Source organism: Eptatretus burgeri, chromosome 13, assembly GCF_056783735.1.
Source record: "Eptatretus burgeri isolate ZD-2024b chromosome 13, Ebu_testis_v1, whole genome shotgun sequence".
NCBI classification, from domain to species: Eukaryota; Metazoa; Chordata; class Myxini; order Myxiniformes; family Myxinidae; genus Eptatretus; species Eptatretus burgeri.
In genome coordinates this window covers 67,491,270-67,504,672 of record NC_140973.1, presented here as the reverse complement: position 1 = coordinate 67,504,672, position 13,403 = coordinate 67,491,270, and the positions used below count along the sequence as shown (strand labels likewise).

Genomic DNA, 13,403 nt, shown 5'->3' with positions numbered 1-13,403 from the left:
ATATATATATATATATATATATATATATATATATATATACACGAGGTCCATCTAAAAAGTAATGGGACTGAGCCTGCTGTGTGCTCCACTTCCACAACTTGAAGGAACTGGTTACGTCACAGTCTTTCGCAATATTCCAGCAATATTTATTATTGGTGATGGTTGACTGCGCTCATTGTTTGATATTTTTTGCAGGTCGTGCTTTACACTTTGTCTCGTCTGAGTCATCACGCTATGACATCACGGTTAATCCGAACGCCCATTGGTCGGCTCATCATCTTTGACTCGAGCTCCCATTGGCTGAAGCAGAGTTCGTCGATGATTGAAGTTTGCAACCACATTCTGGAAAGAGGGAGGATGGGTTTCCCCAAAGGTCCATTCACCATTTGTTACCGTACTTCCCTTGATCTTTCCATGCTGAAAGAGACACAGAGATCGTACAAATTCCTTTTGATGACGTTGTATTGGATCGGTGGTCAGGATGAAGGTTGCTTCCAACATACGTAAATGAAACGAGCTCCGACCTCGGCTCAATATCCTGAACATATCTGCATTGAATTCATCCTGACCACCGATCCAATATTATGTCGTCAAAAGGAATTTGTACGATCTCCGTGTCTTGTGGGCCAGGGGTCCGGTGGCGAGAATGACCACTAGGTGGGGAAAGCTTGCGTCGTCTCCCACCAAACTCCCCGGAATTGTAGGCCATCGCTCGGATAACTCCGCGAGCCGGCGGGTCGTTTAACCGACCGAGGAACGCCAATTTCTCAACCGTGTAGCGTGGGGTTATTTTGTCTCGATCCAATGTACCCAAGTAACCACGCGGTCTCGGCTACCGGGAAACACGCCCTCGGAACGCCTGGCCGAACCGGATTCACTCTTACGGCAGCGGTAAAATTACACCTACCGACCACCACTCTGCCACCCACATTTCCGGCTCAGATGCAATTGAGCGGGCCTGCCCAGGACGTCCCGGCTACAATTGTCTGATTACCGGGGATAAAACCCTGCCTAAACTCAGATCCGAACCATGCTGGACCAATACAAGAAGGGATGGAAACGGACTGGGAACATTTTTGTGATGATTTATTTACATTAAATGAAGACACAAAGCAAGACTTAACGCGAATATGCAAGCTAGGAATACTTACAATGATCCAAAAATATTTATTCAGTTCTACTTAAAGAGGGCCCACACGCAGACACACACACAAATGAAAATAAACCCAGAGTTCTTTATTGGACACTCACTGCCGAGGAGACAGACGAGCTGGGGGTCAGAGTCCGGCTGGGTACCTGACCGTCGGAGGCAGGGGGTGATCCGCAATGTGGCACCTGACAAAGTTCGTTGGTTTGGACCCCAGTCGCACGTGTGGGACTCGTGGTTCGTGGCGGAGCTCGGGTGGTGAATAGCGGGGTTCACGGAGGGGGGGGTCAGGGTCGCTCTTTCCTTTCCTTGTGGAGGGCCAGCAGAGACACGTTTGCCGCCTTCACGACCTTCTGCTCAACCCTCCGCTTCAAAAGAACTGCACGCTCAACAACAGCCCCGTCGAAAACCTCTGAACAACCTTCGAAACAACCTCTTCGGAGCAACCCCCAAAAAACACCACCCCTACCTCAGAGAGTGCTCGGGAATTTATGGACCTCCCTCAACGGGACAGGGCTCGCTCGAACAGACGTCACTCCCCGCCCTGATTGGGCAGGCTCCCACGGACTCGCCCTTCCTGGGTGGGGTTTTGGCCCCTGCCGGGAAACCCCACCCACTCTTCCACGCGGGTTCGTACTTGTCGAGCATCAGTATCAATGTTGCAAAGGTCGTTGTGAAAGAGTTACAACGTTTGTGGGAGCCGAGAAACCTGAACCGCGAGATCTTGCCTTGGCACGTCTGGATGCGAGAAGGCAGCCGGTTGGTGGTGGATCGTGATGGGCCAAGGGGTCATGCAGATGGGATAGTGGTTAGATGGCTTTGTTAGATGTAACAACCTAACTAAAAGAAATCGCATCGCACGCCTTTGATTCTCCCACGAGACAAAAGGAAGGGGATCTGACTACACACATACTTAACGACATAACTGACTTTTGGGCCATCTGTATGTTGAATGCATCTGGTTTCCAGATCCATAACAATATATACACATGTATATATATATATATATATATATATATATATATATATATATATATATATATATATATATATATATATATATATATATATATATATATATATATACACATGTATATATGCATATGAGGCCCCGCGAGGAGGAGTGATGTAAGCGAAATTTTTTTAATGAGATGATGATGATAAGCTCGGATGATGGGGTAAGGGTTAAAATAGTGCTATATGGCATGAACTCCAAAATGGCCGATGTGTCCCTTATATCACTCCTCACGGCCCCTCATATGTATATATGAATATATATATATATATATATATATATATATATATATATATATATATATATATATATATATTGTTGTGGGTCGGGGGTCAGTGGCGAGAACGACCGCTAGGTGGGGAAGTTTACGCGGTCTCCCACCGGTCTCCCTGGAATTATAGGCCATCGCTCCGGATAATTCCGAAGCTGGCGGGTCGATTAATCGACCTTGAAATGCCAATATCTCGACCGCGTGGCGTAGGGCTAATTATCTAGATCCCAATATTCCTAAATAACCACGCAGTCATGGCTACCGGGGATTCATGCCCTCGGCACATCTTTCTCGAACCGGGTCACTCCACCAACTGCAGTAGAATTCCAACTACCGACTACCACCTCCGGTTTGGTTGCAGCCGAGTGGAAACTGCCAAAGCCGTGCCGGCTAGGATTAACAATTAACGGAGATGAAACCCCGTCTGAACTCAGAACCGGACCATGCTGGACCAAATAAATAAAGGACGGAAACGAGCTGAGAACATTTCTAATAATTTATTTACAATAAAAGACAAGGAGGCAAGACTTGAAGCGAATATGCAGAGCAGGAATTTAAAATGATTCAAAGCACTTACTCAATTCTACTTATAGACGGGCCCACAAGCAGTCATACACACAAAAAGAAAAGAAACCCAGTGTTCTTTATTGGACCCTCCAGCCGATGTGAGAGAGAGAGAGAGATAGAGAGAGAGAGAGAGAGAGAGAGAGAGAGAGAGAGAGAGAGAGAGAGAGAGAGAGAGAGAGAGAGAGAGAGAGAGAGAGAGAGAGAGAGAGAGAGAGAGAGAGAGAGAGAGAGAGAGAGAGAGAGAGAGAGAGAGAGAGAGAGAGAGAGACGAGTTCGGGGTCAGAGTTCGGATGGGCACCTGTGGGTCATTGAAGGTCCCAGCCGCACGTGTGGGACTCGTGGCTCATGGCGGCAGCCGCGGGGAGCAATCAGATCTCCGGGGCAGAGATCAGGGTCGTGGATGGGACTCACCAAGGCTCCACGAACAGGCTGGTTCACTCACTCTCCAGCCCAACCACCCTCAACTAAGTTGTAACCACTCAATTACTCCAGATCTCCAAGTGCCAATGCCAACAACCACTCAACCGAGTCTGCTGAGGGATATCTATCTCCTCCCACATGGGGAGGGCCTTGGCGAGAATCATCTCGCTGTCCATCCCTCATTGTCCTACAGCCACACCCTACCGGGGTGGAGCCGTGGCCCCTGTTCAGAGACCCCATATTCTCCACGTGGACACGTGGTCTCACGCAGAGCAAGAGGGTCTGCCCTGAAAGGCCCACTGTACAAAAACTATCATTTGTGGGGCCCGAGGACCAGAAGCGCAAGGCCCCCCTCTCGGCAAGTCAAGGTACGAGCAGCCAGCGGGTGGTAATGGAGCATGATGGGGAGGTTTGGGATGGCTCGTTGGATGTAAAACCTAACTAAAGACGTCACAACGCACGCATTTAATCCTCCCGTGAAACAAAAGGACGGGGTCCTGACAACACACGTACTTAACGGCATAACTAACTTTGGCACCTGAATGTGGAGTGCACATGGTTTCCAGATTCCTAACAATATATATATATATATATATATATATATATATATATATATATATATATATATATATATATATATATATATATATATATATATATATATATATATATATATATATATATATATATATATATATATATATATATATATATATATATATATATATATATATATAACCTGGCGTAGTGGCGTGCGCCTGTAATCTGGCTACTCGGAGGCTTGGGTTGGAGGATCGCTTGAGGACGGGGGCTCTGCACTGGGCCGCACTATGAGAGGGTGTCGGGCAGCCTGGAATCATGGTGAAACCCAATCCTTATCCCTGTGTCGTAAGAGGCGACCAGGGTTGCGTCAGGAAGGCCATCCGGCGTAATACCTGTGCCAAATCAGTATGCAGATCATAACGGATGATCCGCTGTGGCGACCCCCAACCGGAGCAACCGAACGAAGAAGAATAAGATATATATACACACATGTATAGATATATATGAGGCCCCACGAGGAGGAATGATTTAAGCGACATTTTTTAATGATATAATGATGATGATGATAGGCTCAGATGATAGGGTAAGGGTTAAAATAGTACTATATGGCATTAACTCCAAAATGACCGATGCCCTTTCATCATTTCTCCTCGCGGCGCCTCATATACACACACATATATATGTATGTAAATAAATATATATATATATATATATATATATATATATATATATATATATATATATATATATATATATATATATATATATATATATCTTCTTCTTCTCTCGAATGCTCCCGTTAGGGGTCGCCACAGCGGATCATCCGTATGATCCGCATAGTGATTTGGCACATGTTTTATGCCGGATGCCCTTCCTGACGCAACCCTGGTCACCTCTTACAACACAGGGGTATATATATATATATATATATATATATATATATATATTGCGTTTTGTTGCGAACAGCCACGTAACTCGAATCGCAGCACGTCGCCCACCGGACGGACAATTCTGTCGTGACCCTCTCGGACCAACGCCGAGAGCTCGTCACGGGTGGGCCTTTCGACCTCACCACAATCGTGCCAATCGGCCACCCGCGTAGGACAGGGTTGTTCGCCAAACTTGACCTACCTAAGTACCCATGCGGATGGTAAACCGGGCGATCGTACCTCGCCACAGGTCGACTCCGGACACGAGCCGCTTGGGCGGCCCGTTCCGTACTATCGGAATAACCGAGCGGTGTTATCGTCGACCTGGACGGTTCAGATTAATTACCGGGATGTTGCACCCACTACGAACCCCTTACGTGAAGCAAGATGGAGGGTCAATAGAGAAAAGACAAAGCGAAACGGGCACAGTTCAACAAGCAAGCATTTTATTACGCGACACACAGAAAACACATATATACAGCCAAACACAAAAAGCAAAGGCAAGAAGAAAACAGTTGACACCGACCTAACGCGTACACATGGCAACACTTATACAGTTTTACTTCACAGACGGCGCCAACACACATTTACACAAAAGCAAAAGAAGGAAGCCACCCTCGCAGACAAGGAGGCAGACAGGCCCGTAGGCCAAATGTGCGTGGGACCGAGAGTAGCGGCCAGGTCCGCGAGACCGGGGAGGTCTTACCCGCGTCCTCGTGACGCGTTGGCGGGCAAGCCGCAAAATGTCCGCACCGCTGTGCCCCGACTCCGTGCTCGTTGGCACCACGTTTGGGGTGGGGGAGGAACGGGGCCCCCCTTTGCACTATCTCAGCGTGGGGGAAGGGGAAATTGTTGATGCCCTGGGGGAGGGGAGTGGCTGGCTGGCTTGGGTCCCGCGACGAGACGAGCGATCCCCCACACCGCAACCTCGTTGCCGACCGCTGTCCTCCTTGCCTCGGACCCGAGCTTCCTTGCCCCGACCCGCCGCCTGCAGCTCCACCGCGCGCACTCCACCTCTTCCAGCTCAACTCTCAACGACGCTCTCCAACGCTCAACGCTCCAACTCACGCTTAGCTCCACCAGTTCCACACTCTCCTTATTCAAGCTCAACTCTCAACTCCGCTCCCCAACGCTCAACGCCCCATGCTTCTCGCTTCTCTCACCACCAGTTCCACACTCTCCTTGCGAGTCGCCTTCCGCTCGAACCTGTATAGCTCTCAGGAGGTGCCGATATGCAAATTCCCGGATCAGAACGCGATTGGAGGCGGGGCCACACCGCCCCCCCCCCCCCGGTCAGCCATTGGTCGGGCAAAAATGGGCATGAACCTCCCCTGAACCTAAAATTTGCATAGATGGACATGGACGGAATTCACCTACACGCGCCTGGAGGCGGGGCCAAGCCGCCTCGCGCTTGCCCATTGGACGGAGGAAAAGTGGGCGTGCAGCATTCCTGATCCGCGGATCGACGCGTTCTGGCCTCAATGGCCGAAAGGCTCCGGGAACACGACGTTTGGTGTTTGGGAATGGCTGTAGAAGCGATGATGTGGGATGAAGTTGCGAAGGTAAAGGCGAAGGTGGTGGTGTTTGCGAATGGTTGTAGAAGCGATGATGTGGTAGCGTAGGTGGTGGAGGTGGCATCGTTGTAGTGTGGTTGGTGCTGTGGTAGGGATGGCATGGCTTTATCGACTTGTCTGGTCTGGTCGGTTTTAAATAAGAACAGAGTTCAATTTGTTCGACCACTTCATTAGCGTGGAACGACAATAATCAAACAAGTATTGAACAGGTTGAAACGCCCAAAACATCTCTGGCTCCGGGTCAGGCTGTGCATGCGCACTGGCACAGGGGACCGTCGATATGTAGAAGTACCGTAAAGTACAATGTTCTCTATCTCCCTCTGAGTCTTTACCATGTTAATAGATAAAGGCTGAGAAAATATTAAGTTTAATGAATGAACAAAAGTTTATATCACCCATCGTGTGACTATTCCATGGAGTAGTCCTTGTGCCAGGCAGGCACGCTGGTCGCTCTGGTGGATCGGCGTTGACCTGTTGTTGGTGCTGGTGGTGTCACATCGGGCCCCAGTGGGGATGGGGCTCTCGGGGTTTCAGGGGCCGATGGTGGCGTCTGAAGGATCGCGCGCCTCGGTGTGCCTCGTCCTGGTGCTGCTGGCGTGTCTGAAACGGGTGTCGTCTTGCGCTGGGGTGTGCATACTGATGTCAGTGCCGGCGTGGGCCCCGTTGGCGTCGCAGATGTCACGGGTTCGCTGTCGAGGTCAGGCAGTTGCGGTGTTACAACGGGTGCAGGTACAGTGATGCGGGTTTCTAGATCATCATAGATAGACCGGGGTGGCAGCTGGTTATTGCGAACTGGGCTAAACTTGCGCAGGAATTTCCTGTTCCGAAGTGTGACTCTGCCCGAGCCGTCGATCTTGATCACGTATTGGTCGTGTTGGCGTACCTCCACGATACTGCCTGTCTTGTCCCATTTTTTTTGGGTGGAATCCTGTCTGGTTCTGTATGCGGACTAGGTCCCCTACAGCAAGTGGCGGAAGGCGTTTGGTGTGTTCTGCCCAGGTGTAGGCTGTGCGGATATGACGTTTGCAGAGGGACTCCTCCCTCGCTTTCAGGGTCTCATGCCAAGTGTCGTGCGGTCTGTACTTCCCGGGGATAATTGGGATGAAATCGCGTATCAGGCGGCCAAAGACACACATTGCCGGGGAGATCTTCGTGTCAGGGTCAGGCGTTACGATATTGTTGCGGATTCGCGCCCGCCGGCGTGCGGACGGCCACATAACTCGAATCGCGGCACGTCGCCCACCGGACGGACAATCCAGTCGTGACCCTCTCGGACTAACGCCGGGAACTAGTCACGGGTGGACCTTTCGGTCTCACCGCGATCGTGCCAATCGGCCCCCGCGTGGGATAGGGTTGCTCGCCAAATTCGACCTACCTAAGTACCCACACGGAGGGTAGACCGGGCGATCGCACCTCGCCGCAGGTCGACTTCGGACACGGGCCACTTTAAGCGACCCGTTCCGTACTATCGGGATAACCGAGCGGTGTTATTCGTCGGCCTCGACGGTTCGATTAATTATCGGGCGTTTTAGCCCACGACCAACCCTTTACGTGAAGCAAGATGGAGATTCAATAGAGGAAAGGACGAAGCGAAGCGGGAAAACAGTTCAACAATAAGCACATTTATTTCGCGATGAACGGAAAGCACACATATACAATTACACCAAAAGCAAATGTAATAGAAGAAGACAATGCAATATTACACAAAAAGCAAATGCAACAATGCAGATCTATCCGACTACCGAGCACACGGCAACACTTATACAATTTTACTTCACAGACGGCGCCGACAACACATGTACCCAAAACAAAAGAAAAAGAACCACCCTCAAGGATGAGGCGGGCCTGGGGCCGAGACCGGGTCGGGCCTACCCGTCTGATGATGAGACGCGAAGTGGCGGTGGTGCCTCAACTCCGCGGGCCTCGCGGACAGTGTCTGGTAGGGGGGTGGGAAAGGGGCCCCCTTTGTAGCACTATCTCAGCGCGGGGGGAAACAGGAGGGGGTTGCTGATGCTCGGGGGAAGGAGGATATCACCCTGTCTCGGGTCCCGCGGCGAGCGTCTCCTCCTCGACCTCTGTCGCGTTGCTGGCCTCTCCCTGTGCAGCTCCCGGCACCGACGCGAGCACCCCTCGTCCGCCTTCGCCGCCGTCACCTCTCCACAGCTCCGTCTACTCGCCCTCTCCGTCTGTCTCCTCTCTTGGCTCGTCCCAACTCTTCACTCTTGACTTCTCCCCCTTCTTTCCAGCTCCACCGACGACTCTCTTGAACTCCGCACAACTGAACTTTTCTGACGAACGCAGCCGTTTATATAAGCCCCGTGGCTTCGCTCTTTCACCCTTGACCCTCTGCCTCCGACCCTTCACCTCTCTAACTGGCTCCCCATTGGCCCGAGGAAAAGTGGGCGTGAATGCTTTTTGATCCATGAATTTGCATATAGCGACCGCCCTCCAACGCCCTGGAGGCGGGGCCAAATCGCCCACGCTCTCCGATTGGACGGAACAAAAGTGGGCGTGAGTCGTTTTTGATCTGTTTTCTGCGGAAAGTCCGTGATGTTTTTGAACACGCTGCTCGGTGCGCGCCCCGCATGAGTCCAGTATCGGTGCCCACGAGTGGCGCGAGATGGTGTGGATGCGATGGCGGCGAGTTGTGACGGTAAAGGTCGTGGCTGTTGTTGTGAAGCGGAGTTGTGGTTGGTGGTTGTTGTTGTGAAGCGGCGTTGTGGTTTGTGGTTGTTGTTGTGAAGCGGCGTTGTGGTTGGTGGTTGTTGTGAAGCGGAGTTGTGGTTGGTGGTTGTTGTTGTGAAGCGGCGTTGTGGTTGGTGGTTGTTGTTGTGAAGCGGCGTTGTGGTTTGTGGTTGTTGTGGTGAAGCGGCGTTGTGGTTGGTGGTTGTTGTGAAGCGGAGTTGTGGTTGGTGGTTGTTGTTGTGAAGCGGCGTTGTGGTTGGTGGTTGTTGTTGTGAAGCGGCGTTGTGGTTGGTGGTTGTTGTTGTGAAGCGGCGTTGTGGTTGGTGGTTGTTGTTGTGATGGCTGTTGAGACGTGGTTGGTGGTGGTAGTAATGGCGGCTGGTCCAAAATAAAGATAGTAAAAGAAAAACGGCTATCCTGAAGAGTTGCAGCCCGACTGAATGACATTTATTCCCTCTAGACAACGGGTTTGGGCCTAACTACACATATACTTACCGAGATATCTCACCTAAGGGACCTGAATGGTGGTTTGTGAATTTCGTCAACCACAACACTATTGTAGTATCGCTCTCTGCACAGCGTCAGGGTCAAGTTCTCCCTGCGGGCTGGTGTTGTCCGTGATAAGTCGTTTCATTGTCTTAACTCCAATCTCCGCGCGACAGTTGCTGTGAGCGAAGGCCACCGATGACAAGCGGTGGTGTACGCCCCATCTGAGCAGGAATGACCTGGTCTCGGTGGAGGTGAACTCTGGTCCCCCATCCGATGCGAGCTCTTCTGGCGTCCCATACGTCATGAAGGCGCGACGTAAGTGATTCATGAGTCCGGTGGCGCCACCCGTCGACTTTGAGATGATCGGCCAGTTCGTGTATCTGTCCACCGTCACAAGGTAGTGTGCACCCCTGTGTACAAAGACGTCCGAGCACACTGCCTGAAAGGGGTAAACGACTGGGATAGGTGGAGTTGGTGGCGCTCCAGGCTGTGATGGTGCCATCGGGTGGCAGTGTTCGCAGTTTTTCTGAGTGGCGCTGATGTCGGCCGACATGCCTGGCCAGAATAAGGAGGATTCTGCGCGGGCGGTCATCATTGATACGCCCTGGTGGGCAGCGTGTAGGGCGCTCAGCACATCGCCGTGGAGTGAGGGTGATGTGACAACTCGGTCCTTGCATAGGATCACTCCATCTGTCGATGTAATGTTCTCGCGGTACTGGTGATAGTCGCGAATTGTCTCTGGCATCTCGATTTTTGAGTCGGGGATGCCGTTCATTGTCATTCCCTCCAATATGTGCATATCGCCATCGCTGCTGGTGGCTTCCCTGACGCGATCCCATGTTACTGATCGCAATGATTTGAGGCCCGCCGCGCACCGTGCCAGGTTGTCCTCCTCGACATCGTCATACTCCGGCTCAGTTTGGCGTAGGAGAGACAGGACGTCAGTGTGCGTGCTTGGTTGGAGGTGGGTCGCTATGGTGGCATTGTCATCTGGAAGGTTCATGAGTGGAGGTCGCGTGGTGCCGACCGGCCTGCGCGACATGGCATCTGCCGCCTTGTTCTTCATGCCCGGGATATGTATGATGCGGAAGCGATAACGCAGGGTCTTCTCCTTGAGGTTCCTGAGGCAGGGGTTGGGTATGTCGTCAAGTGCTCTGTCCGCAAGGAGTTTCAGCAGTGGTTTGTGGTCTACCACAACGATCAGGTTCTCGCAGCCCAGTACGAAGTAGCGCGCCTTGTCCAAGGCGTCCGCGACTGCGAGAGCCTCGCCCTCTATGGGCGCGTATCTGGATTCTGCTGCGTGTGTAAATCTGCTGCCGACCAGGGTTATTTTCCATCCATCAGTGCAGCAGAATGGTCTAACTGGCACTCATCGGCAGTGCTTTTGAAGCAACCAGAATCCGATTCCCTCCTTCGACCAGTCCGTGGCGATGCATGTTGGCTTAGTTTTGTCAAATATGCGGACACCGTGTTCGATTTCTTGTACGATCACGTCTTTCGACTCGCGGAATATGTCCTCAACTCCATGGACCACTGGAAGCATTCTCTACTTTTCAGGAGCTTCCGGAATGGCTGCATTTGTTCGGCCATACTAAAGGCGTACGCCACCTGGTTGACAAGCCCGAACCACGATCTAACATCGGTGATGTTACGCGGTTGTGGTAAATCGTGGATTGCTTCCAGGTAGCGGCTGCATGGTCGCACGTCGGTCATGGTGATCGTGAAGCCCGCGAAGTCCACCATGGGTGCGCTGAAGATAAACTTCTCCGGGTTGAGGATGAGTCCATTCCGGCCGTATATATCCAGCCATTGGACCGCCTGGAAGTAGCTCCCCTCAATCGTGTCTGACCATAGTAGCGTGTCATCTACGCACTTGGTCTTGGTACCAATGTCTGCGACAATCTCATCGTATCGTCGTGAGTAACCGTCCCCCGATGCCATATACCCTTGTGGGGCAGATAGGTACCGGTATCGCCCCCATGGAGTGATGAAGCTCGTCTTGTGGTGGTCGGCCTCGTGTAGGCAGACGCTATGGTAACCGTTCCATGCGTCGAATACTGTCTTGCGCTTCCCGTTAGGTACGCGTCTCGCCTGGTGGAACGGGGATTGGGTGTGGTGGGTCTCGCGGAACGCATGCTTGTTCAAGGCCTGAAAGTCGACGGTGCGTCGCGGCTTGCCATTCTTTTTCGCGCAAATTACCATGCGGTGACACCATGTCATCGGCGTGCCGACGGGTACTTCCTCCAACACGCCGAGCAGAACGTCCTGGTCGAGGCCTGCTTTTACCTCATCTTGCCAATGTATGGCCACGGAGATGGGAGTGTGATGGGCAACCGGTGTCGCGTTCTCACATTCTCGGTAGTGGCTGGTGTGGGCACGTGTTGAATGTGCTCTGAGCATACATCCTGAGTAAATGTGACTGTAGTTCCTCTCTGTTGGCCTCGGTCGCTGGCATGGGGAGTGCGGTCGGCTTGGTCGGCGGCTCCGCGCGTCGCGGGCAGTCGCACAATTCCGAGGTCGTCAGATTCACCTCTCCGAGTGTCGGGAATCTGTCTGAGATCATGCCCACGTCCATTCAGGCCACGCGGGAGAGGAATATGCGGTCTGAAGTGTCCGTCACGTACGCGATTTGGCGCGTCTCCAATCTCCGAGCGTCGTCACTGTTACTGGCGAATCTGACTACCACGGCTCCGAGGATACGAATTCCTTTGTTGTTTGCGGCCTTCATGGTCATGGATACAGGTATGAGGTCCTCGGTACTCAGGCCCATTTGTTGGACGACTTTTATGCCGATCAGGCAGCTCTGGCACCCCGTGTCTGCCATAGCGGGTAGGGTTACTGCGCGGGTGTGTTTCAGGAGGTTAAAACCCAGCGCTTTGTAATCCTCGTGCTTGTTGGTGAGAGTGAGGTTGACGCATGGCTGCGGGTCGGATATGCGTTTCATCCACTTATCGCACATATCATCGTACAGGTGGTGAGCGAGGGGAAGCGTGCGTATTTCGTCCTCTGTGCTGGCCATGGTGACCGTGCATAGCTCGACGAAGGCTGCCGTCTGCTCGTCGTACATCCCGTCGGTCTCCTTAGATGGGGGTCTCGCCGATCGGCCGCCCAGGCACGCCTTGTCGAGGTGATTCTGGCGGCCACACTTCCGGCACTTTTTACCGTATCCGGGGCACTCAGCGCGTCTGGCGCGCCATTGAGGCGTTTTGCCGTGGCCCACCTCGCCGCAGTAGATGCATACTCATTCGGGCTTGGCCTTCCGTTTTCCGGCCTGGCTCCTACTCTGGCGCAGACTTCCTGTTGCCTTCCCCGCCGATACGAACTACTGATCGCGTCCGTGCTCTGAGTGTCAAGCAGGCGCGATGCCGAGCGTTTTCCAGACTCTTTGGCCTCAATATACTCTATCATGTCCTTTAATGGCATGTCATGGTTCTTCTTACCGAGTAGGTCAAGTTGTATTGCTTGGTCCGCGATGCCACCGGCAACCACGTTGCGCAATATCTCTTCCGTGAAGTCGTTGACCTGATCGCACCCCGCCTTGGTGCACTTCATTTCATACTTGCATGTGTCCGCCTGCCCTTTGATGCGGGCGTGGAACGACCGGACGGGCTCCTCGTGTCCCTGCCGCAGGTTAGACAGGGCCACTCGTGTTCTCCGTCCGGACCGCGAGCGCCTTCATGGCGGCGAGGACGTCTTCTTCATTGCTGCCCACGAGGCTCCTACCCGCCGCGCGAGTGAGGTCCTTTCTCAGCTCCTCTTCACA

General features: G+C 52.4%; 1 protein-coding gene across 11 annotated transcripts in view; it reads left to right on the top strand.

The window, feature by feature from the left end:
* Window positions 1-13,403, top strand: part of LOC147014701 (neuronal PAS domain-containing protein 3-like) — a 449,452-nt gene that overhangs the window by 102,234 nt on the left and 333,815 nt on the right. The gene's annotated exons all lie outside the window — the stretch shown is intronic.